The 26693-nt window shown below is 41.0% G+C and overlaps 1 protein-coding gene and 1 long non-coding RNA gene across 9 annotated transcripts in view; one reads left to right on the plus strand and one right to left on the minus strand.

Annotated features, from left to right (window-relative positions):
- MARCHF8 (membrane associated ring-CH-type finger 8) overlaps positions 1–26693 on the plus strand; it is a 182618-nt gene that overhangs the window by 97817 nt on the left and 58108 nt on the right. The gene's annotated exons all lie outside the window — the stretch shown is intronic.
- LOC140106431 (uncharacterized) lies at positions 1246–18741 on the minus strand. The gene is made up of 3 exons (XR_011850787.1): positions 18541–18741; positions 10389–10431; positions 1246–2399 (listed from the first exon to the last, which is right to left on the minus strand). It is a non-coding gene; the product is annotated as an uncharacterized lncRNA (long non-coding RNA).

The following is a 26693-nucleotide window of genomic DNA, read 5'->3' on the forward strand; positions in this document are numbered from 1 at the left end:
CTGGATCTATGAGTAATGTCCATGGTTTATTATGCAGGATTTTCATGGTAAACTTTCTTTAATCGTTTTTGGTTTGCATTTAAAGCAATTTAAGCAATTTTTCAACAGGTCTTCCATAAGTGTATTGATTGTATACAGATGCAGCGTGCAGCCATGTAGTCGTGGACATGCTCAGACTTGTCTGGGGTAACTAGTGTGACCGGAGCCACCAGAGACCATTTGACTAGGAGGATAACGTCTTTATATTATGTTAATGTAAACCCATAGTGTTTTGTAAATTGCTTAAAGACCTTGGGTATTGTAGTCCATTATCTAATCTCATTATGGAAACCTATGGATCTGTGAAGCTATTTCATCATATATGGATGTGTTTTACCGTTTTCACACCGGGTTCTGATTGTATCAGAGGAGCAGGTAACCAGGAAGTATCAGGGATGCAGAATAATCTTTGCTTTACTAACTACAGGTCACACGGTCTGGACGTAATCCGTTAGTATCCACGTACACATCCCCTGGTGCTCTCCGGGGGGATTTACTAGTATTGTATTGAGCAACAACATGTAACAGAGTTGTTCATATTTTGTAAGTTTATTAAAGACGTATGTTTTTCATTAAGCTTTTTGGAATAATTCATTATTTTATGTCTTACATTAGATTGGGTTAGGCCCCTTTCACACAAACATATGATTTCTCAAGTCATGTATTTCAGAACTGTATAAGGCCTCTTTCACACAAACAATATGATAACACACCCCGCACACCCCAATAACGCTCCTAACAACGATAAACCTAAATCATTTACTCAACTACCTAAAATAAGATGGGGGAGCTGTGGGGCAATGCTTCCCCCAATACTGGGGGGGGGGGCCCTATTATTTTATCAGTTAGCAATAATCATGCCCCAGCCCACCATATTTTATACAGATACAGTATGGATACAGTGACATACGGATGAAAAATGTCACATATACATATTCCTACAGAACTGAAATACAGGACTGGAGAAATCATATGTTCATGTGAAAGGGGTCTAATCTGTATATACATGACATTTTTCATCTGTATGACTGCATTTACATTAACGTGTGCCCGCCGTACCGTAGCACAGCGGGCACACGTCAGGGAGAGGAGGAGCGGGTGAGCACCGCTAACCCCCGCCCCTCTCCATAGAGAAACATTAATCCTACAGGATTTGAAGGGAGCCGGGGAGAAGGCTAGTACTATTGGCCTAGAGAACAGAAGGGCATACACAAATTATTTTAAACAAATTTAAGGCTTTTTTGTAAAAACAAGGGCATAAGAAGCTAAAAGAACAGCGGATGTCCTCTCTTTTCACCTGGTACGGAACGGTACAGTGTTGCAATTGTGCGGCACTGTACCACTCCCGTAGAGTGCCGTGCGCCCATTGCCGTCTGTGGGGGATGTATATCCGACATATATATATTCGGCAGCATTTGGTGCACAGCTGTAAGCAGCACGTATTTTGAACGTTCCCATAGACTTCTATGGTCATACAGAACGGAAATACTAAAGAAAATAGGACCTGATCTATACTGTCTCTCGCAGTGCAGTACGCTACAGTGGACAATGCAGCCGTGTAAATTTATGGCCATATTGCTGATCCAAATGAATGTGGCTGCATGCTATACATATAAAAACGGTGATGGTAAATGTAGCATACAGACAATTTCATACATTCTTGTGTATAGTCATATTTATTCTGTAGACAAATAACTTTTAAGGAACCACAAAGTAGTGGGTCATGTGAGGGGCCAAGGAGCGCTCCAGGCTTATTGATGCACATTGGAAGGAAAGACTATGATAGAAAGTTGTCCTTATCCACAATGCATTGCAACTTGTTAATGGGGCTTCAAAGACGAGTCTGAGTGACGTGGATCTAACCTACATTAGATTGTTGTATCATCTGACGTTTATTACCAGCTTCTCATGCCATCTTATATACTCAAATACATAACCTACCAGTGTAGTAGAATGCACCCTAATAGCTTCCGTCAGCTCCAAATACATCCTAGCACTTGGAGCTGTTACCGTTTTCTTACTTTAGCTATTGAAATCTTGTCCATTTGGGAGAATTAGTCGTATTCCGCAGACATGCTTGATTCTGAGTTGTCACATATACACGGAGGTCGGATATTCATTAGGTTGCGTATATGTTCAGAGCAGGAAACTACAATGAAAAGTTGCTCGTCTCAATGTCTAAAATTTTAGCTTAGTTAAAATTGACAGGTGAATGACATTGTGTACAGCTCTGGCCCTGTTCACATTGCAGCTGGTGCCGAGCGCCTTCCTGCTGCCTATTACTGTCAGGATCATGCGGACGCTTGTGGACGCTTCATCTGTTTGGACAGAGAAATGTCTTTGAATTCATTCTTCAGGTTCTGGAAGCAGAAATCAATGTCTTTATAAATTGGTAGCAAGGCAGACAAAACTCAAGAGACTTCATTTCCACGAGTTTATGTGAACCTTCCACAAATAGCTTCAAGTGTTATTATAAAAGATGGAAAAGGTTTCTCTATGCCATAATGAATTTTGGTGGCATAAGAAAACCATAAGATCCCCCTGGTCCATAGCAGACCCCCTGGTATATGTAATACTACACATTCAGTATTGTCCATCCATCCAGCTACTATAAGGTTAGACTACTCTCTCCCAATTCTGACACGTTGAAATAACCTAAAGATAAACTTTTAACCAAATTGATTAATTCAATAGTGCAAATGATAAGTGTAAGCTTTGTAATATATACTGTATAAACTCAAGTATAGGCTGAAGTTTTCAGCACATAAGCCCACTCAGGTTATACTCAGGTACTTGCCTTTCCGATGCCCCAGGCAGGTCCTCTTCTTACCTCAGCTGGTCCATGTGCACTGCAGGAACACAGACTATGATGTCAGCAAACAGCGGACATAGTGAGTGTGCCACCGGCACGCAGGAAGCTGGCATACATGAAGCAAGAAGGGGACCTGCCTGGGGAATCGGAAGATGAGTACTTAGTTTATTTCTTTTCTGTGCAGTGCATAATGGGGGCCTGCTGGCTATATACTGCTGGGGGCTTGCTATATAGTGCTGGGGGCCAGCTGGCTATATACTGCTGGGGGCTGGCTGGCTATATACTGCTGGGGGCTGGCTGGCTATATACTGCTGGGGGCTGGCTGGCTATATACTGCTGGAGGCTGGCTGGCTATATACTGCTGGGGGCTGGCTGGCTATATACTGCTGGTGGATGGCTTGCTATGTAGTGCTGGGGGCTGGCTGTATACTGCTGGGGGCTGGCTGTATACTGCTGGGGGCGGGCTGGCTGTATACTGCTGGGGGCGGGCTGGCTATATACTGCTGGGGGCGGGCTGGCTATATACTGCTGGGGGCTGGCTGGCTATTTACTGCTGGGGGCGGGCTGGCCATATATACTGCGGGGGCAACTGGGGGCCAGTTGGCTATATACTTCTGGGGGGCAGTTGGCTATATACTGCTGGGGGCCGGCTGGCCATATACTGCTGGGGGCAGCTGGGGGCCAGTTGGCTATATACTTCTGGGGGGTAGTTGGCTATATACTTCTGGGGGCCAGTTTGCTATATATTGCTGGGGTCCGGCCCATTTGCTGGCTATATGATGGCTGGAGACTGTGACCAATGCCTTTCCCACTCTAGGTTTATACTCATGTCAATAGGTTTTCACAGTTTTTGATGGTAAATCTTATACTCAAGTATATGTGGTACTTTATAGAGGAAAAATGTTTTTGTCATTTTTTCCCCTTGCTGTTTCCAGATAATTGTACTTTTCCTCCTGTATGCTCATACAGAAAGCAAATAGATAAGGAATCTGATAAAGTATATGATGAGCCGAGAAAAGAATTGTGACTTTTATGGCGCATATCTTCCAGTTTATCTACTGTTGGAGAACTGATGGACTGCACTTTACATGTGATAAGCATTGTCTTCATAGACAACTGTTGTTTCTCTCAGTGCTGTCGTATTGATAGTTGTCATTGTTGTAGATAATTGTGAGTTGTCATTTGGCTTTTTGTCTTCGTGTGGAAGGAACAAAGAGAAGCAGCTGAGACCGGCACCGGGGGTCATTTGTAATATGCTAAAGGTTCTAGCAGAAGATTGGTGAATATTAAAAATGTCTTCTATTGTTTACTTCCTCTCTCCAACTAAAAACACGATGTTACAGAATCACTTATATTGTTGATGGCCTTATTCATGCTTATCTTATCAGAGCAATGTATATAATAACATTACCATGAAAGCGGATCAATACAAATCCTGAGAATTTGTTATCAGTGACAACACTGTCTGCCATGTATCTTCACTGCTGTTCTAGAATAAACAGGCGCCCTAGAACAGGTCGCCTGGTGTTACCCCACTAAACTACTAGCCCGCTCGGGTAGGGAATTAATATCCCATTTAGAATTCCCTCTTTTATGTGAAATCTCACCCTTTTCTCTATAAATACGGTAAATCTCCCCCAAAGTTAGGCAAATATGACTCTTCTCACCCCATTTTCAGATGAAATTAGTCAAGTTTATTGGGTGCAGTGGTAGTGCCCCTACTGTTCTTTCTAGTAACAAAGATAAGAATCCCATCTTTCAGATCCCATCAAACTTATAGGAAATCTACCACCAGGATGAAGGATTGTAAACCAAGCACACTGACATACTGGTGTGTGCCCCCTCTGGCAGGATCTGCTCTTTTTGTCACTTCATATGCCTTCGTTTTTAAGAAACAGAGGTTTTAAAAATTATGTAGATGAGCCTTCAGGCTCCAAGCCCCATTGACATCTATAGAGTCTGGAGCCCCTGAGGCTCATTTGCATAATTTGTGTAACCTTTTTATTGTAAAAACAAGGTCCTGAGAAGTTAAAAGAAAAGCAGGACCTTTGCCCCATTCACCAGTATGTCAGTGTGCTTGGTTTACAATTCTTTATCCTGGTGGTAGATTTCCTGTATGGTTCTGTGAGCTACACACAGTGTATACGGGCAGTGTAGAAATAGGTGGGAACTGGATCTTTATCTGCAGCTTGCATTTCCAACCAAATCTTTAGCTGTCTGTGTGTCTTATTCTGTATCTCACAGCACCTCAAGCTTGATGTGATCCAAAAGATGATACCATGACTCCAGCAACATGTTTATAGGTGCTATAGACCCAAAAATACTGGCTTCTGAAGCGACACCCGCCTGCAGCCTCTAAACTCATGTAAAATTAATATTCGCCTTACTTAGATTTATTTACCGTAGGGCACAAGGCGCATCTTTAAATGCCTGCTAAAACATCTAGGTTCACATATAAGGCGCACCGGATTATAAGGCGCACCTTACTACAAGGATGAATGACCAGCAGATGGCAGACCTGTGCACTGTTCAAGGCAGCTGTTGTCTGTAAGTACGGTTCTTATATAAGGCGCACTGGAGTATAAGGTGAACTTTGGATTTCTGAGAAAATCAAAGGATTTTTTGTGCGCCTTCCAGTCCGAAAGATACGGTATAGGTAAAATAGGTTAAACTCCTCATAAAAGAGGGAATTCTAGGATGGACATTTCATCCTGAGAGGATTAGTAGTTTTGGGAGGTAAAACCTGGTAACGGGTTCCTTTTACCTTACACCTATAAAATGTTGATGATGAGAGGACCAGAAATACTAATTATTCCAAATTATAAACATTTTTTGTAATCCTTTTTTACGCTCTATTCAGACAGCCTACAAATCTGCTCCTAAGCCAGAAGTATTCAGTACATTCCTGTGAGGTGCTCCACACATGGCGCATGTAAGTGAAAAGTGGCAAAAATTGGGTTTTGTTTCTTTCCTAGTGGCGACTGATAAAACCATCTGCAAGTTGCAGTGTTTCTCAGATCAGCAGACTTCTTCTTTCTTACAGGAAATACGTGACTGCGAATTTCTTTACATCATAATAGATACCTAAGATTTTATATCAGAAATAAGTTTACCAGACGATACCCATGGTTTGACCCTAATCATTATTTTCATCATCCTCCGTATCATCCTATAATTTAGCAGTGTCAGATGGCTATTAACATAATGAATGGGCTTGCAGATATAGGTTAGAGTCTACACGTAACACGCTGTGCATTCAGATGAAGCTTATTTCCCATTTCAGGGCACGCTCTGATTTGTTCCATCAGGGTATGTTAAGAAACGTGGTAACTTTGGGGAGATTTGTCCCTGCTTCTACACCAGTTCTCTGGCGTAAAAATTGCAAAAAAAAATTGAATTCTTGCACAGTGAAAGAATTTGTGGTTAAAATTGTGAATACGCAACCTCCACGCCAAGTGGCGTAGGGGCACCACGTATGATAAATCTCCCAAATGTTTGCAGGTTTTTAGAAAGTATGCAGGCATGGGGCAGGAACATCTATGTTGGCCCACTCCGCCATAGGAGGCCACGCCCCTCAACTTGCTATAGATATCCCTAAATACCAGGTAAAATTATAAAGATGATTTATATGGGGATTTGAAAGAAACTTTTTTTAGCTAAAAGAAGGGTGCCAGTTAGGTTCCCATAAAGCTCTATTAACTATCACCTGTGTTTGTGAAAAATGTGTTAACAGGTTCCCTTTAATGGAGACCAGAAACTATTGAACATTAGAAATGCTTATGTCTGGTATGTTTATTGTGTGGTGATTATGTACAGCAGGTTTGGGCAATTAATTTTCCCATGGGTCCACATTAAAAAGTTGGTTTAGTTTTAGAGGGCCGGATTAATATACAGGCAGTCCCCGGGTTACATGGTTACATACAAGATAGGTTCTGTAGGTTTGTTCTTAAGTTGAGTTTGTATGTAAGTCGGAACCGTATACTTGATTATTGTAACCCCAGTAAAAAAATTTTTGGTCCCTGTGACAATTGGATTTTAAAAATGTTGGATTATCATTAGAATCAGGATTATCAATAAAGCTTCAGTGCAGACACCTGTGATAACTGTTATAGCTGTTTATTGTAGCCTAGGACTAAAGTACAGTCACTTACCAATATCCAGACGTCCGTTTGTAACTAGGGGTCGTCTGTAAGTCAGGTGTTCTTAAGTAGGGGACCGCCTGTACTTGGTAATACCTAATGCCCTTTCTATTTATGCCCCCCTTTTATTATGCCTCCATTTATAATGCCCCCATTTATGATGTCCGCATTTATAGTGCCCCCTCTCCTTATGGCCCGCTTTTATTATGCCCCTTATTCTATCCTCCTTCCCTTCTTCCATCCTCCATTCCTTCCTTAGAGCAGTGCAGGCTTTAAGAAGAAGAAGAAGGGAAAAAAAGACACACCTTCCGCATCTGCGTCCTCTGCCCTGCAGTAAGATCCTCAGCGCCGGCAATAGTTATTACTCCCTGCTCTGCCATGGCACAAGCCTGACACGATTGCGGTTGCAGGGGATGCAACTGCGATCTTGCAGACGGTCACACGGGCCGATCAAATATCCTCAGCGGACCAAATACTGCCCATCCCTAATGTACAGTATTATGTCCGTATATGGCGAGGCTTGATTTAACGTCCCTAACCAACTGAACTGATGTTCCAGAAGTTCATTTCCACTGTTAAACATTCAGGATGGTAAGTTCCACAGACACTCCAATGTTTGTGTATCTCAGACCTTAAAGGGGGTCTTCCATTTAGACTACTTAAGACATATCCACAAGACGTTTCATAAATAGATGATCAATGCAGGATTGGGGGTCTACTAATTCTCTTCCTGCGGCCAGGGTCCATTCACCTCTGCGGTAGCCCTGAGCATATAGTGTAAATGTTTGTGTTCTGTCATGTTTTATTATATTTGTCCCCTATGATTTGTAAAGCGCTACGGATTATGATGGCGCTATATAAATAAAGATTATTATATATTATTATTATAGTAAAAGTCATGGCTGATGTTCCTTTGGATCATGGTAGCTCTCACAACCATACATTTTGTAAATCTCTATTGTACATGTCTTTATTTCTCCCAGAAGTGACAACTTTCTGAGTTTGCAATGCACTTTCAGCTGTTTGGAGGAGACGTTGCTCCTGTAGCCCACTGCTCCTCCTCCATAGAGTCTCCATGTAAGGCCTCATGGACACTATAGTGTGCTCATCCGGACCGTAACTCATAAAAGTGCGGAGGAATGAGTGCCCCTCCCCGCTCCATGGAAAGCCGAGCATCCGCCACCGCAGAATGGAAATATCTAGGACATGTTCCAGATTTTGCACGGCAGCCGCCCAGCCAGATGCTCGGACTAGGTGCCATAGACCTCTATGCCGTGACCTGTCCGCCAAGTTCACAACAGTGGTGTCTGTTACTCTATTTCATTGTGGCCCTTTCTACGGATTTATGTAAATTTTGTGGAAAGTAAATAATAATTGTTTTAACCCCTTAGCGCTCCGCGCCGTAGCTGTACTGCGCAGCTTCCGACGATTAGCGCTCAGCGCAGTACAGCTACTGCGCGGAGACGATGCCGGTTCAGCGCTGCACAGCAGCCGAATCGGCATCGTTAGCCGCGGGATTTCAGCGGTAATCTACCGCTGACATCCCCGGCTAACACCCGCGGTCGGAGTGGGCTCCGATCGCGGGTGTTTAACCCGTTAAATGCCGCGGTCAACGCGACCGCGGCATTTAACATGCCTTCTGGGGGTCTTTACCCCACGATCTGCATAGGCTGGCACTGCTAATACCCTGCAATACATCAGTATTGCAGAGTATTATCAAGAACAAGCAATCAGATGATTGCTTGTTCATATCCCATGGTGGATCATGTAAAAAAATGTAAAAAAAAATGTTTTTCAATAAAAAATTACTTTATAAATCACCAAAAATGCCCATAAGCCCCAAAACATATAAAGAGACATATAACGCTCAAAAAAGTCTAAATCATAACACAAACCCCACATATATAGTATCATCGCGTCCGTAACAATCCATAGAATAAAACTAAATAACTATTGAACCCATATGCTGAACGCCGTAAAAAAAAACGTTAAAAACCCGCCAAAAATTATGATTTTTACCTATTATATCCCACTAAAAATGCAATAAAAAGTGATCAACAAAACATATGTACTCCAGAAAGATATTGTTGCAAAGAACAACGTGTCCCGCAAAAAACAAGCCATCAACCAGCTCTGTAGCCAAAAACGTAACAATGTTATGCCACTTGGAAGAAGGCGATGCAAAAATGATAGATTTTTCCCCACATTAGGGTTTTATTTGGCAAATTTAGTAAAACATAAGAAAAAATATTCATGTCTGGTATCCCCGTAATCGTATCGACCCATAGAATAAAGATAAACAGGATTATTAGGATATACGGTGAACACGAAAAAAAAAAAAAGTAAAAAATCCAGTACAGAATTGATGCTTTTCTACTCATGACCTCAAAAAAAGTTCCAAAATTTTCAACAATAGGTGATACCAACCCCAAAATGGTAACACTGGAAAAAGCATCTCATCCCGCAAAAAAAATGCTGTCACATGACCCAAATAACGGAAAAGCGAAAATTTTATAGCCTTCAAAAAGGGGCAACGAGAAAACTAAAATCCTGGCAGCTGCAGGGCGCTCCTTCCCTCCTGCACCTCGCTGTGCCCCCATAACACAAGTAACGGCCACGTGTGGGGGGTCGCTGCACTCAGGAGAAATTGTAGAACAAATTTTATGGTGAGTTTTCTCTTTTTATCTTTTGGAAATGTGTAAATTTTAGGGCTAAATGAACGTATAACCGACAAAATTTGACCATTTTAAATTTCACCGCCATTTTGATTCAATTACTATGAAGATCTCAAGGGGTTAACAATCTTTGTAAATGCTGTTTCTGATAGTTTGAGGGGTGCAGATTTGAAAATGGGTTGGTTATATAGGGGGTTTTGTTGCTAAATATCTAAAATTTGATTTCAAACAGTATTTATCCCCAAAATAGTCAATTCTGAAAATACGGAAAATCGCTATTCGATTTGTAGGCCGCGTGACGTCAAAATAAATTATCCAAACATTTCAAAAATTATGAAAATGTAAAGTAGACAAATGGGAAATGTTATTCTGCAAGTTATTTAGGTGGTAAATCGATCTGCCTGAAAACGCGGTGATTTTGAATTTCGAAAATAGCAAATTTTTATAAAAATTCATCATTTTTTTCTTTTTTTTTGTAAATAAACGCAAAACTTATCAGCCAAAATTTACCACTAAAATGAAGTACAACATGTGGGGAAAAAACAATCTCAGAATCGCTTTGATAAGTAACAGTGTTCAAAAGTTATAACCATATAAAGAGACGCAGGTCAGAATCTAAAAAATGGGACTGAGCCTTAAGCTGTAAAATGGCTGCGTCCTTAAGGGGTTAAAGAGTTGATCACTGTTTGATGAAAACGATTACAAATTCACCTTCTGCCATACCTGTCCTCCAGTCTGTAAGATAACATCAAAAATTCAGCTCCTTCTACAAGGAATGAAAAGATGCAATATCAGTGTTTGTTTTCCACAAATGAGGATACTTATACAATTATTCTGTCCAAGGATCCAGATATTCCTCTACTCCTAGTGGAGATTTAGGTGTTATTTATCAAAGTCAGTCTTTCCAAATGTAGGACACATCTGTTATGGGGCAAGGGTCTACATTAACCACAGTTACCCTTATAAATCTAGTCCTATCCGGTCATTGCTATCAGGACTGCTCCAGTGACGGACTGACAGGTTGTCTATTTCATAATTATATTAAGACGCATATGTTTAGCCGTAGTGGTGTACAGGAGGTGCTTATCAGCCAGATGGGCCCTATACATCCACAGATACATCACTTTAAGTGGTTGATTTAACGTTAAGTAATCCAATTATGAGGATGGTGGGGGTGAGAGGTATTCGTGGATTGATAAAGATGATGTATAGAAATGACACTGTGGATTTTCCTATAGACCTGGGTGTTATTGTTTTCTGTGTTATTCAGCACAACAATGCCTAATACATAACGAAATCTATAGACATTGAGAGAGACCTTGCGTATTCATAAATGCTCACACTATTAAAGAACGGGGAAAGCCATGCAGTAGGGATAGCACACACCGCTCTTGGCGGTACTATACATGTCGTGTGACTAGCGGAGAATACCTGTGTTTATATAGCATCTCAAGGAACATGATGTTATGTTATTGTCAAATCTATATGGATTTACACTGAAAAATCTTTTATATGTATTCCTATAATATTAGAAGCCTATGGGGATGCTGCAGGGTAGAATTCTATACATTTCTTATGATGGCTCCACTTCCGGATGATGTCCAGAGAAATTTTCTGACATGGGTGCTATTGGTACTTTTTACATGACTAAGGTTGCAGAGATCTTGACAGCTCACTGGTTTTATCCATCATGAGATGTTCCTTGGTAATGAGACACCTTTTATATAGGCTCACTAGAACCAGTGAAAGATTCTATATTCTTAAATGGCAGGATTGCCTTCTAATTACTGATACATTTCAGCAAGTGTCATGACTCTGTACTTTGTGTGTTCACTACTGTGTCATTTCTCAGTTTTTGTATATTTATGGCTTTATTTCTTTGCTGGAGTGGATGGGTTGTTATCAACATCTAGTAATGTTTTCATGTCAAAACACCTTTAGAAATATATTTATTTAACTACTATATGTGTATGGCGATTTAGGTTAGGGCTACCATACAACCGCCCATATCATATATTTAATATATCACTACTATTAAACTGCAGCCAACATATAGCCCACATAATTAATTTGACAGCTGTATCTTATAGTTGAAATCCATAAGAGCGGCTTCACTCTCAGAAAAATCAGCCCATGATCATGAACCAGTGTCCAGAGCTGACCACACTGCTGGGCTGGGATTCCTTGCATCACATTGAGAAGTTATGTCAGGATTCCTTGCTTCCCCCACTAAACAATAGTGACGATCAGTATCGGTACTGATATTTGGCGAGGGGAGTAGGGATTCAAATGAATATGATGAAAGGAATCTTGTTGATGTAGTGCAATCAGCCCGTGACTCATAACAGGTTGATCACACTAAGTGTGAAGCCGCCCTATGGGTCTACTATAGAAATGAGCACCCCCTAAATCAGTGGTTCTCAACCTTTCTAATGCTGTGACCCCGCAATACAGTTCCTCATGTTGTGGTGACCCCAAAACCATGCAACCCGCAGTAAAAACACCATAAAATTGCATCTCCGATGGCTTTAGGCGACCCCCGGTTTTGGTCGTTCGACCCCCACTGGGGTCCCGACCCACAGGTTGAGAACCGCTGCCCTAAATCAAGGTTCGGTATTAAGGCACATTCTTCCTTAACCCGGACATATTGCAGAATTGGCCCTAACAACTAGCCATGTCTATTATTGGCCAAGATGTTCCCTTGAGTCCTTGACACTTTTGGTCCACTAATCCCTAGTCTCCTATTTACAGTAGTGGATTATGATATACCGTATATACTCGTGTATAAGCCGAGTTTTTCAGCACAAAAAATGTGCAGAAAAACGTCCCCTCGGCTTATACACGAGTCAATACAGCAGTTAGTCAGTAAAAATTACTTAAAAAAAAAAATAAACTTATACACTCACCCTCAAGTGGCCCCGATGCGCAGCGCTGCTCCCCTGATGTCCGCGCGGCTCGTCTTCAGGCTTCTGTGCCCGTCTTCTTTCTTCTGCTCGGCACCGCCATTGTTTTTCTCCCGGGCGGCGCCTAGCATGACGTCAGCAGCGGCGCGTCATACTAGGCGCCGGCCCGGGAGAGAGCAATGGCAGCGCCCTGCAGAAGAAGGAAGACGGGCACAGAAGCCTAGAGACGAGCTGCACGGACATCGGGGGAGCAGCGCTGCGCATCGGGGCCACCGGAGGGTGAGTATATAAGCTTTTTTGTTTTTTTTTATGCTGGGGTGGCTGTATACTACACGGGGCAGGCTGTATACTACTGGGGGCAGGCTGGGCTGGGCTGTATACTACACGGGGCAGGCTGGGGTGCTGTATACTACTGGGGGCAGGCGGAGGTGGCTGTATACTACTGGGGGCAGGCTATATACTACTGGGGGCAAGCTGTATACTACTGGGGGCAAGATGGGCTGGGCTGTATACTACTGGGGCAGGCTGGGCTGACTGTATACTATTGGGGGCAGGCTGTATACTATAGGGGGCTGGCTGGCTATATACTAGTGGGGTCTGTGACCAATGCATTTCCCACCCTCGGCTTATACTCGAGTCAATAGGTTTTCCCAGTTTTTGGTGGTAAAATTAGGGGCCCCGGCTTATACTCGGTCGGCTTATACTCGAGTATATAAGGTAGATGGTTTGGGTGGTAGTCTGGTGCCCAACCCTAGGGGCCCATGGCCACCAAACCACCCACCAAATTGTATACTATTTCAAGACCTTTTGAAGGTCCTTCAAAGGTCCCGACACTGGACCTGAAAGCAGCAGAAAGGACACATCTTCCATTCATCAAGAAGCTTGTTTCTAGTACCATATTTAGGAAGTGAATTCCAGACTTGTAGGGGCTATAATATTCATACAGGCCTGGGCCCATGGCAGTCATAATCTGCCCCTGCCTATTTATTAATCTTGTTACCTCCTTTCCTTACCTTTCCAGTTCTTTGGTATCTCTTTTCCTATGTTGAACCTCAAAACTCAAGAGTACAGCTCTTGCATCTCCGCATGTGTATCTATGCATCTGAATACAGAGCACTGCATTTTACATTTAAAAAAAAGTTTCAGAATGCAAATCCTTTGAGAATTTGGGACAGTCCGGAATGAAGGGTTTTGACGTTAATATCAGCAGATAACATGGGAAAAGCTGTTCGAGATGTAATTAGGACTAAATCCTTAATTGGACTGTCATGAAGGGGATGAGATGTCACAGTCCATTGTAAATTTTACCAAGTATGGATAGGATTCAGCTCCCTCCAAGTAGCCAGGAACAAGCTCAATTTCATATGTGACAATCACCTCCGGAAAGCTAAATATGCCTGTGTCGCTGGCATCAGTACTGGGCCGCTCCGACTGCTGGATCATATCCAGCCCTGGAACATTTATCCTGGCCAATAGACTGCTTAGAAGATTATTTCCAATTATGTTTTGAGAGACATTTTGCAAATGATTTTTTTTTTCTCGGCATAAGATTTAAACCATTATTCCGCATGTGTGAAATTGGATCCGTCATTAAAAATATCATATGCATATTAACCTTTTATAGCCGAGTCATTTTCCTTCACATGAGAACATAATTACAATAATGGAGATTAAGGGATCTCCGAAAATAAACTAGCATTAGCAGCCGCTTTTGTGGGCAGTGATAACTTGTGTTTTACTAAGCCGAAATACTATGGATTCATTTACAAGTTGACGTCCTTCTGAGGGCCCCATTTATCTTTAATCGCTTACCACGTCTGTGGCACATGCAGAAGATGCTGGTATTGCCTATTTTATTAAATTAAATCGCCTCATTTTAATAAGATTGGCTATTTATTTGGGGATAAAGGGGTTGACCACCATCACAAAACTTTACATGGGTAAGTACGAGAGCCTAAAAGGGTAAGATATAGTACTTAAGCTAGTAGATTTACTAGAACAACTGGAGCTCAACATTTCTGTAAATCAGAAATATTGCGCTCCAATCGTTCTTAAACTTTTAAAAATATTGATAGATGAACTGTTGGACCGGTTCAGAACTGATTTAAGACTGATATATGAGTATGTGAGAACACTATTCTGATGATTTCCCCTTGTAGAGGTTGTGTAAAGCTGCTGGGATTGGCGGGTCACATGACCTGCAGATAGCAGGACTTAGAAGTTTGTGTGATGTTCTGTGTCCTGCTGCCATACAGCGAATCCATGGAGGCATGTGGATCCTTGGAGGTGACCCCTACACTGTTGAAGGTAGAATTGACCCCACAATGCACAGTCTAAAGGCTGGTTTTACATGGCCATATGCAAGTCTAGTCCTTGACATTGTGGCCTGTACATTCTTCTGCATAAGTAGCACCACTGAGTGATATGAAACAAGGTACCTGGATCTTGCAGGATGATACTTAAAATAGACTGTCAATATCCAGTTGGTCAACTCGGATTGGATTGGCTCTCGGCAAACCACAGTATGGTGAAGGGGACTAGAAGAGTCGCCTCCATGAATATACTTGAATGTGTAGGATCTGAAAAACCCTTTTTAGCTTGTTGTTATTTTATGGTTTGCCCTAATTTACAGAAGCAAATTTCAAAACTTTGCATCTAAATCTTCAATTTTGGGGTCACAACCTATTTAGACAGATTTAAATTTTTTTAAAAACATTTCATGCTGATAAGTATTTCTTGCATGCTAGAGTGTCAAATATTAGCATATTAACTTTAGCAGATTATATATAAATAGGCTTAAAGGTTCTTTGCACCTCCTCCCATTGACATCTGTCACTTGATGGTATAAGATTAGTAACAGATTATTTTTCTTATAAGTCCTAGAAATTCTTCCTTAAATCCAAATGACATTGGTTTAGATTTAACCCTGGATTGCAGCAGTTATGAAGGAGTTAACGCTAAAAAAGCATCGTGATATTTTGTTTTCCAGCTTCTTCCACATTAAAGATTGCACACTACCAATAAGAAAAAAGAGCAACAGCAGTAAGATCAAACGAATAGTTTATTGGGTTTGCATTAAAATATGTTTAAAAAGTCCAGAGATGACTACAGAAAGTCCTAAAGTAACATGCACAGATGATTGAACAAGTCACAAACATCAATAAACCTATACAATCCTAGGTCAAAGTGCACCCCATGTAATGACTGTTACTGTCCAATATCAAGTACAAAGCCAAGAAGACCAAATAGCTGATAAGTCAATGGATGACTTTTATATAGGACGCTACCCATTGCCACAACCCCCCCCCCCCTCTCCCGACATGCATTTCAATCAACAGACCTTTGTGAAGGGGTTGTTCTGTGATGGCGTCAGGAGGTTAAAATATACAAGATGTCCAATAGGAAAACCACTAGATGGTGAAGTAATTTGATCGACTTACCTTAAGCACATAATATCAGGTGGCTGGGATCTCTAGGTGCATGGTATGGTGCTGGTGCAGTTGGGTGGTGTGGACGTTGGTTCACATATTTCACCCAGAGCAACAATGTGATACCAAGGACCCAAATGGCAGACTGTTTCGGCGATCACATGGCTGCTCCCGATGATGCATCTGGCGCACCGCTCCAATGCCATCCCATCACCACCCCATGACAAAGGTCAGCTTTCTCTATACCCCATGATCCATTGACTTATCTGGTGTTTGGTGGTCTTGGCTTTGCACTTTACAACTATTACATGGGATGCACCTTTATCTAGTATACAATGTATGTATTGATGTTTATGAATTGTTTATACTCCATCTGTCTTAGTTTACACAGCTCTCCACTTTTTCTGTCTATTCATCCCTGGAGTATGCAATATAGTATTGTTTTTATTTTCCAAGTACAGGCAGTCCCTGGGTTATGTACAGGATAGGATCTGTGGGTTTGTTCTTAAGTTGAATTTGTATCTAAGTCGGAACTGTATACTTTATAATTGTAACTCCAGTCAAAAATGTTTTTGGTCTCTGTGACAATTGGATTTTAAAAATGTTGGGTTGTCATAAGAAGCAATAAACACTAAAGCTTCATTACAGACACCTGTGATACCTGTTACAGCTGTTTATTGTAGCCGAAGGCTAAAGTACAGTAAATTACCAATATCCAGAGGTCCGTTTGTAACTAGGGGTTGTCTGTAAGACGGGTGTTCTTAAGTAGGGGATCCCCTGTACTGGTGTTGCTCTTATTTTCGTGTTGCTATTGTATATTGCTATAGAGCCCAGCCAGCGGTTGTTATTCATTATTGAGTCTATTTATTTTTGTCCCTCCATATGTCCTACCATTTCCTTGCTTTTGCACATTAATGATTACTCAGAATGTAATGAATAAATGGAAAATAATAATCATAATAAATCTATACAAACAAAATAAGACATCAAAGAGTAATAACATAAGAACTCTGCACACAACCGCTTACAATCTATGAGGCGGAAGGGGTGACACTTATTCAGTGGCCCAGATATTTAGGAGTTCTAGATGGTGCCGTCTGTGTCTCTCTGCCTGCACCTTCTTCTACTCTTAAGCATATGCCAGTAATTCCCCCTTCCCCCCCCCCCCCCCCCCCCATTATGCGCAGTTCACGGCGTGGCACTATCTATGGGGTCCCCTAGAATTTACGTGCTAAGCCTCCATTTATATCATGCTACTGATGCCAAACTGCTTTAGGAGTTTTTTATGCCTTGCTAGACCAATTTGTGAAATCCACTGGCTTTATTATAGCATGTGCCATTATTTTGTGACAAAGTATTAGTATATAAAAAGGGAGTGGTGTACGGAAGATGGAAGCATCTATCATGTCTCGCTGGATGTCCTAGATTTATCATACAGCATGTGCCACTGTGATAAACTTTACTTCTGCCTGTCTCATTGAGTTTTTTGCCTTCTAAATGTAGGACAGTTTGATAAATCTGCACCATTGTGGCTTTAGCCTGCACACAAGTCATGTTCTTAAATAACAATGTACTGTAGTAGAAAAGCTTCATCAATGGGTAAATCGTATTTAACCCATTCTGACAAAAACATTGTTGTGCTTTGTGGTGGACAGTAGCAGATCGTGGTGATATATGGACACCCAGGAAGTGTCACACTTAAGTATCAGTAAGGTGAGTATAGATTTTTTTATTAGATTTTTTATTTTTTTTTACATATTTTGAGCCCACTGCCATCACTTTTGCTTGTCATTAAAAAGGAAAGACGCACATACTATATTGAATCAAGTTGCCAAATACTGGTAATTTCCTATAGCAATGGTGGCGAACCTATGGCACTGGTGCCAGAGATGGCACTCGGAGACCTCTCTGTGGGCACACGGGTTGTCTCCCAGGCACAGAGTTTTCCTGACATGGCACCTTCCTGCAGTCTCAGGCAGTCCGATAGTAGTGATCTGCTATTTTAAAGTGACTCATCCTGTGCTGCTTGGTCCTGTCCAAAGAGTAAGAAGGTGTGAACAGGGTGGAATTGGAGCTCAAACATTCTGGTAGCAATAAGTTTGTTACTGCCTAAATTGCCCTGTTGGCACTTTGGGAAAAGCTAGTGTCTTGGGTCTCATTTTGGGCACTCGATCTCTAAAAGGTTCTCCATCACTGTCCTATAGGCTCTTCAAGTGCATTTTCATATGGTTCCTGACCATCATGACATCTTCTGACTGTGTACATTTTTGAGTATTTTAAGTATATTTTGACATTGGATCTTTTGAAGGAGAAAAAAATTTTACCTTGAGGATTAAGGGGTATTCCAGGAATATGAACGTCTGATACAAAAACCCATGATGCTATAAATAAATGAATACAACAATACTCAATGTCATTAGTCACAAAATGGAGCTTAATTAGTTTGATTTAATGATTCACAAAATTTTATGGCCTCTCTAAAGTGTGCGGAGATGGCGCAACTGGAAACTACAAGTCCCATGATCCTTTAGTAACTCCTCCTACCTCTTATGCTCTGCTCCCAGTAATGATCAGGTTTTCTTGCTCTGTTACCATAGTAATGATGTGTAACTGCCATCACCAAAACACTGGCCATACTGGCTCCACTGCAACCAACCAACTACAGCCAAACATAGTGCTGATCACATGACCTGCCCAGGCAGGTGCAGGACATGTGATGTGGACATGTGACCAACAGCCATCTTCTGTCCTGTGTCTTCTCTGCGCAGAGGAAAAAACAATGGACTGATTAAAGGGCCAGTAGCATTTTAATTCTTTATTACAATGTATGTCAGCAGCATTATTCTGTTAAGGGGAGCAACATTTTAAATAACAACTAATTACAGCTTAGCTTAGATTTTAAGGACCCATTTGTATCTAAATTATGCTGATTACTGGAATACCCCTTTAAATACAATTCTGTGTATTGTTTCTCTACATGCTGTTTGTGTTTGATGCTCTGCGTTGCTCCACAATTACCTTCCATTTCATCAGCGGTCGCAGTACAGTTAGTAAAGCTCTAGAGGGACAGGAATAATTTGACTCATCACATTATTTCTATCAGGAAGGATCTGGTTCCAGATACATTGGCTGTGCCTGGATTCGGTAGCAACAGCTGTATCTCTGTCATGTGGGGGAATTCCACGGCAATTATTTGGAATTCCTTTATACAGCCAAGCCCGGGGATTTGCTATGCGATTACATTGTTGGACGGTCTGAATGTTTGTACTGTAGGCAGTGCAGTGCAGACCATAATATCAGTACAGCAAAAGTAGCAAATCTTAGCAATATCTTGGATAAGTACAAGGATGTGTATATCATTAGTATGTGTAGTTACAGGAATTCTTGCCTTAAAGGGGATTTCTAATGTTTGAAATAAAATTGTACATATTATACAGCATTATGCTGCCCAGTACACCTTACTAGTAGCACATGCGCCTTCAGGTATTAGACAAGTAGTGCATTTCATCCCCTAGCGCCATTTTTATACATCCAGGCTGTAGTTGTTATTGGCAATACAACATTGGTCCCTTCTAAAGATTAACTTGATAAACCTCTTGCTGCATGATCTGAACCTTGTGTTTGCTCCAGCTTCACTGGATGAATATCCTTTAGGAAAGGATCAGACTCTAAGAATTGAGAACCACCACTACATTAGATTACGTGACATTAGCAGGACTTATTGCATTTACAACCTGCTATCTGTATGCCACCCGGAAGCCAGATGTGGCCTGCAAAGCCTGTTTCCTCACTTTCATGATCACCCTTAGTAATAGAATTTCTGCATTGCGCCAAGTGTGCAAGTCATCAATTTGTAACCATTTTTATTTATAGTTGTAGTTTCCTATTTCTTGTACCATTTCGGTATTTTCTGGGCAACAATTTTTATGGTAAGGGCATGCACAATGTTTCCACATGTCTTTTTGAGCCTTAAGGTGTAACTAAACCATCTTTTTAAATAACAGAAATGAATAGAGCCCGTGATAATAGTAAAATTTACAATATACTTCATTAAGTAAAACCGCTTTTCTATGCGTTTTTTCGTTTTTTTTTATTTTTTCCTGTAGTGACTAGTCCATTTATTTTATACACACAGCAGAAAGATAAGGAAATGACAACTCCGGCTACATTTATATATACATCTTACCAGATTACCTACGCCACCTAAGGCTCCTCGACAGATCGTTTTCTGTTCTTGGAACCCGACGCCTTCTGCTGTCCTCGGAATGTCCTGGGGACTTCTTTGCTTTTCCTCCGTTTTGTCCCATTGAGGCTTCCGTAGTCTTGTATACAGACTGACCACATCACACAAGAGCCATCAGGTAACCAAATATAATAAATATCAAATAAATATCAGTTTTAAAAAGTATATTGAATTGTAAATTTATTTATGTATTATTTATTCATTGTTATTTATTCTAATTTTAATGGAGACGTGACCCCGTCTCTTCCTCTTTCTTTCTTTCTTTCTTTCTTTTTGGCGCTAAAAAGTCATCGAATATCACAGAGCGATTAAATGAATGAAATACTATTACAAATCATGTTATTGTTTACATTTCTACATCACCATGAAGCTACATCCTCCCTAATTCCACGCCAAAAAAAAGTCAGGTACATTTTATTGTATTTTTGAGTGACTGGCGCCACAAACTACCTGGATAGATTGCCATATATCTGCATTTGTATCCCTCTCTCCGGCAATCCCTTTGCCAGAAAGATAAAACCAGGAAGGATGCCAAAAATCCTCCATGAAAAAACTACTTAAACTAACCCTACGCGTTGTACCGGCCGTACAACCCAAAAAGGTGAGCAGATTACTAAGATCATTGCTATTTGATTTTAAACTGTTTTCACACACGTGGTGCCCGCATCTCTCTACTCTTTTTTCTTTCTCTAAAACTCATCCAAAAATTTTAAGAAGAGGCTAATTTTCGAAACCGAAGACTCAAAATTGTGGGACTCGTGCCCAAAAGTGGGCAGGTCACTAAGATCTTCCCTTTGAGGACGCAGCACAGCTAAAAAAAAACAGAAAATCAGACTCTCTTGAGGAAAGCTTGGGAGACATCCATGTTGAGTTTGAAATCGAACTTGGCAGCTACATCAGTAGCAATAAATTTGCTATATTGGTTAAATGAATTAGAGTCTATATTAAAGAAGGAACTCCAAGAACAAACATTTTGGAAAATTTTCCATTACTAAAATCAGCGACGGCCTTCTTAGCCCCCCTGCAGCAGAGGGAATCAGTTTCTCTTCAAAAGAAGGGGCACTCACAAACTCAACAAGGAGAGCACAAAATATATGTCACCTTTTGCTTCTATGTCTTTAATGTCTCACAGTCTCATTTGGCAAGAAATATCTTCTTTACTATCTTCTGGTGTAATTACTCCTGTTCCACGAGATCAAGAAAAATGAGGATTTTGGTAAAGAAACCGAATGGAGCAAACCGACTGATCATCAACCTAAAAACAACTCAACAATTTCATTGTCTACAGGAAATTCGGGATGGAGTCTTTAAGATCAGCCACACACATCATTCACAAAAATGCATTAATGTGCACTATAGGCTTAAAGGACACATACTATCACGTACCCATTCACCCATCATTCCAGAGATTCCTAAGGTTTTCTGTCCTATCTCCAGAGGGTTCCACACTACATTTTCAGTTCTGTGCACTCCCTTTTGGCATATCTTCAGCCCCAAGAACCTTCACCAAGGTGATGGTAGAGGTGGTGGCTTTTCTCAGGCGGCAGGATGTATTGATTGTACCATACCTAGACGACCTGCTTATTATTGGCCAGGACAGAGGGAATCTAATTTAGTCAAGAGATTTTACTATAGAAATTAATCAAGTCAGAGCGGCTGGGGAGCAGTGATGCCTCACCATTTTGCCCAGGGTTCTTGGACAGAAAAAATCATGAGAAGATCTTCCAACTATCGGGAACTGCGAGCAGTATGGGAGACTCTTAACTTAAACACTTGCCTTCTAGCTTACCACCATCTATTGATACTGTGAGATCAATTGTTGGCGGAAGATCACATACTATCAATATCAGCCACCCACTTGAAGGGTACAGAGAACAAGAAGGCAGGTTTTCTCAGCCGGAAAGAGAGACTCCCAGACGAATGGTGCCTAAAAGAAGAGATCTTCCACAGCCTAACATCTCTTTGGGGCAATCCTCAAACTAACTTATTTGTGGCAGAAGAAAACACCAAGTGCCACCACTACTTCTCACTGGAAACAGAGGGAGACCAAAAAACATCTAGACGCATTCTCTCATTCTTGGGACACTCCTCTTGCCTACGACTTCCCCCTTATTCCCCTGATTGCCAGAGTCCTGGAAAAAACACATCAGGGAAACATATGGACCATATTTATTTGTCCAAATTGGATGAAAAAAAGCTGGTACCCACTGCTGAGAAGGCATTGACATTGCAGGATCCAGTAATACTACCATTATCAAGGGACCTGTTATTGCAAGGTCCAATTCATCACCTGAACCCGGGAAGACTGCAATTGTCAGCCTGGATCCTGAATCAGACTATCTAAGATCACAGGGACTCTCTACTGAGGTCATAAAAACTCTGAAGGCAAGTAGAAAACCAGTAACTTTTGCAATATATTACAAAATATGGAAGAAGTTTTCTTCCTTTTGTACGGATTAGCCACCTTGTCAGTCTAATCCAAATATTTTACAGGTTCTCGACTTTCTAAAGAAGGGTCTGGAGTTGAATATTTCTACCAGTACTTTAAAAGTCCAGGTGTCGGCACTTAGTGGCTGCTTCCATCAGCCTCTCATCGAACACAGGTGGGTCAAAAGATTTATTCTAGCATCCTCTGGATTAAAACCCCAGGTCCTTAAAAAGACCTCTTCATGGGATCTTTTCTTGGTCTTAAATACCTTAGTAAAAGAACCATTTGAACCTATTGACACATCTAGTATTAAAAATTTTACGTTGAAAACAGTATTCTTGATAGCCATCACCTCAGCCAGGAGACTGGGGGAACTGCAGGCTATATCTATAAAAGAGCCGTGCATGAGAATTCTCGATGACAGAATTGTGCTTATGTTGGACCCAAATTTTGTTCCAAAGGTGGTCTCGGACTTCCACAGGAATCAGGAGATTATACTGCCTTCTTTCTGTGAGAATCCATTCTCCGAAAGAGAACAGGAATGACACTTGTTGGATGTAAGACGCTCTGTTATAAAGTATTTAAAAGCTACTGAATCCTGGCGTTTTGATCCTAACCTCTTTATCCAATTTCAGGGGAAAAACAAGGGGAGGAAGGCGACCATCGCGAGATGGTTGAAAATGACAATTTCGTCATGTTATGACATCCAGAAGACACCAATACCTTCAGGAATAAGAGCACATTCAACTAGAGCTGTATCCACATCCTGGGCAAAGAGAAGAGGAGCCTCATTGGAACAAATCTGCAAGGCTGCAACTTGGACCACCTTCTCCACATTCTCAAAGCATTATCGTCTGGACTTACCTTCTTCAAAGGATTTATCCTTTGGACGAAAAGTCCTACAGGCAGTAATCCCTCCATAAAAATTAAAAGACTAGAGGGGACCTCTAACCTCTCTTCTTCCTGTCCCTGCAGAGGTCAAGTGGCATCCTTCTCAAGGTGGGCCGTAATGGTGGACTAATGGAAATCAAATTACCGATGAGTAACTAATGCATTCTTTTCAGTGCATGGTGGGAACATACCATTAAAAATGTGGCACCGAACCATGTAAAAGTTTTAGCATATGGACATTTCTGCAAATATAGATTAGATCAAGTGGACAGCTTCTCCGTGAAAGGTTATCCAAGAAACCAGGTTTTGTACTGAATTTGGAAGCCCCTATGATCCAATGTCTTCACCATATCTCCCGTGCTTCCAGTCCCCCAGAGGTCACGTCTGAATGAATGGGATGGGGCTGCTAAGGCCAGTGTTAAAACGCTTAAATGTTAATTGCATAAGTAGTGGAGTATAAAGTGACCAGAAGGGACCTGTATTCCTTTATAGAAGATTCTTGGGAAGAGGAAAGCTGAACATAAATAATACATTCATTTTTGCCAAATTGCCTATTTTATTGGTGCCACCCTTCAATCTAATCCATATGGTTGCCCCAACGTTGAAAATGGGAAACGATTGATCTGGCATTTAGATGTCAAGCAGCTTGGTATATATGGCCACACACATAATATAACCACAATCTATATAAGCTCCGCCACCTCCATACAGTGTCCTCTTGTTTGAATAGGTTTGGGGAAATAGAGCCTCAGTTCTTGTTCCCCTAAGAATATCTTCCAGGAATTGCAGTTGAGCGTGAAGTTCAATTAATTTCTGTGATAAATATTAATTGGTACGCCAAGTCAATTTCCTGCAGTGTGATTCTGCCTTGTGCTGAGGTTGCGTTTTTTTTTCTTCTTTCTTTTCAAGAAGAAACAACATAACAAAGACCTGTTTCCTGGTCATATGGGACCCGGTTTGTTTTTTATGTTATTGAAGCTACTCCGCTATTTATTCTGTTGACATCTTTATTAGTATTATTATTAATATTAATGCTTGTATTTTGCTTAAATCATATTTCTAAAATCGGCAATTGAACTCCATTGCCCACATGAAGTGAGAAATGGAAATATCCAATATTAATATATCATTGTCCATATCATCAGGGTTTTTGGAAAAGATAATCAAAAATTGGTCGATGGGAATTACCCATCTGATAAATCCGTACCTTCCAGCTCTACCATTTCAGCTTTTCTCACTGTGCTGAAATCTACCCTACAACGAAAGTGAAACTGCATTGGTCAATAATCGCTCTTACAATATTTTTTTGGTATGATTATTTTGGAAAAACATCTTTAAAGTGACAGCAGCCAAAATGTGAATGTTATTTTGCCTTTCGATTTTAGATTATTACTAATTTATATCAGATGTCTTGAACAGTCATCAGTAGGATGAGATACATGTGTCTTGGCAATCTTCTTAGGCAGATTTATGATACTGAAATGTTCTGGATTCTATCCCCAGTTCCTATGTAGTGGTTATAATGGTTTAAAGATTTTTTGGACTATTTAGCTCTAATGACCATAAGATCTGATGTTGATTAGTGGAGGTACAACACCTATCGGCTGCTTGCTGCTACATATGGACAGAATCGGAAGCAGGAAGAGCTCCATGTATATGAGCCAGAAGACAGAACTCAGTCACTTCTTTGACTTCTTGCGCCTGCGCTGCGTCGTTCCAGTCCATAGACTACAGACCAAGTTCTCTGCTACGTCCACAGCTCTACATGGCTGACTGGTGGGGGTGCTGGGAGTCGCGCTTTGACTGATCATTAGTAGGTAAACGGGCAAAAAAACTCCATGAAGGATAAAATGCCCATACATATTATAGAGCAGCTAGCTGAAGCTGTAAACCTGGTGTATGGGAAGTCAGGATCAGGCATGTTACCTTTCTTTGTGTTCCCTCTTGAGATAAGCTACTGCCAAAGGTACCTGGCAGCAGCTCACTGTCTCTATTGGAACAGACACTGCATGTATATGGTTGGTGGGAGGACATAGCAGTCTACCAGACAAGTGTATGGATACCTTAAAGGGGATTTATCTCTGATTTTATTTTGTACTTCCTAAAACCAGGTAAAGCTGGCTTCACATTATGTTAGAATGTACGGTGGGGGGATTCCCCAGTGACATCACTGTCCTTATATGGAAAGTGACATCACCGGGTCCCCTTGCTTCTGAGAGACATATCTGCTCAGCTAGCCTTGAGGATAAATGCAATATGCTGTATCCACGCCACCCCCTATAGGCCCATACGTCGCTCAGTAGAAGGGAGCAGCATGGTAACATGTAGCTTGCTGCGTCTTTACATCCTGCCTTTGTCACCAGATACAACGTATAGTGGTTGGACAGAGGCAAAAAACTATCCCTCCGTCTGCCACTATATATACTATGTCTATGTATAGGCTTGGCATATACCTGGGAGCTATCCCGACTTATATGCTGAACGTACACAAAAAATGTGATGTCAGCCTTTTAAACAAATATTATGTGTTTTTTTTTTTAAATTGTAGATATTTTACATGTACGGTACCTTCAGTACGTGGTTATGGGGGCAGCCAAAGTGCAGGAGTCTATTTGTCTGGGCATTCTGGGACATCCTCTATTGTCAGTAGTGAGTGTAATGATGGTGTTTTCTATAGATGTTTTTTATCTTCTATTGGAATCCGGTCTGTCTTGCCTGTGATGTAAATGAGGTGACTGCTGTAAAGAAAACTCCTCAGAAGAAGCATGTGTCAGAGTATGCTGAGGCCTAGTGGTCAGAATGAAAATGGCAAGATATAGAATTAGTGTTATAATATTATAATTAGTGTTAAATATATATAGTGAAATGGAACAATAAAAAAAAAGTTTAATATAAAAAGGTGCTTTCTAATATGGTTATTTCTCAGTGACATATTCCCCACATTTAGTTGAGCTAAGTGTCAGAACCATGTGCTGATTTCTCAAAATCCCTGATCCCGTTTCACCTGATCACCACTTATATATATCCTGTGTATAATCCACAACTTATTTTTAAAGCTTATACTCTCATCTTAACCATAATATCACCTACAGGCTTTCTACTAGTGGATAGAAAGAGTTAATCGCTCACATGAAG

Source organism: Engystomops pustulosus, chromosome 11, assembly GCF_040894005.1.
Source record: "Engystomops pustulosus chromosome 11, aEngPut4.maternal, whole genome shotgun sequence".
Taxonomy (NCBI): domain Eukaryota; kingdom Metazoa; phylum Chordata; class Amphibia; order Anura; family Leptodactylidae; genus Engystomops; species Engystomops pustulosus.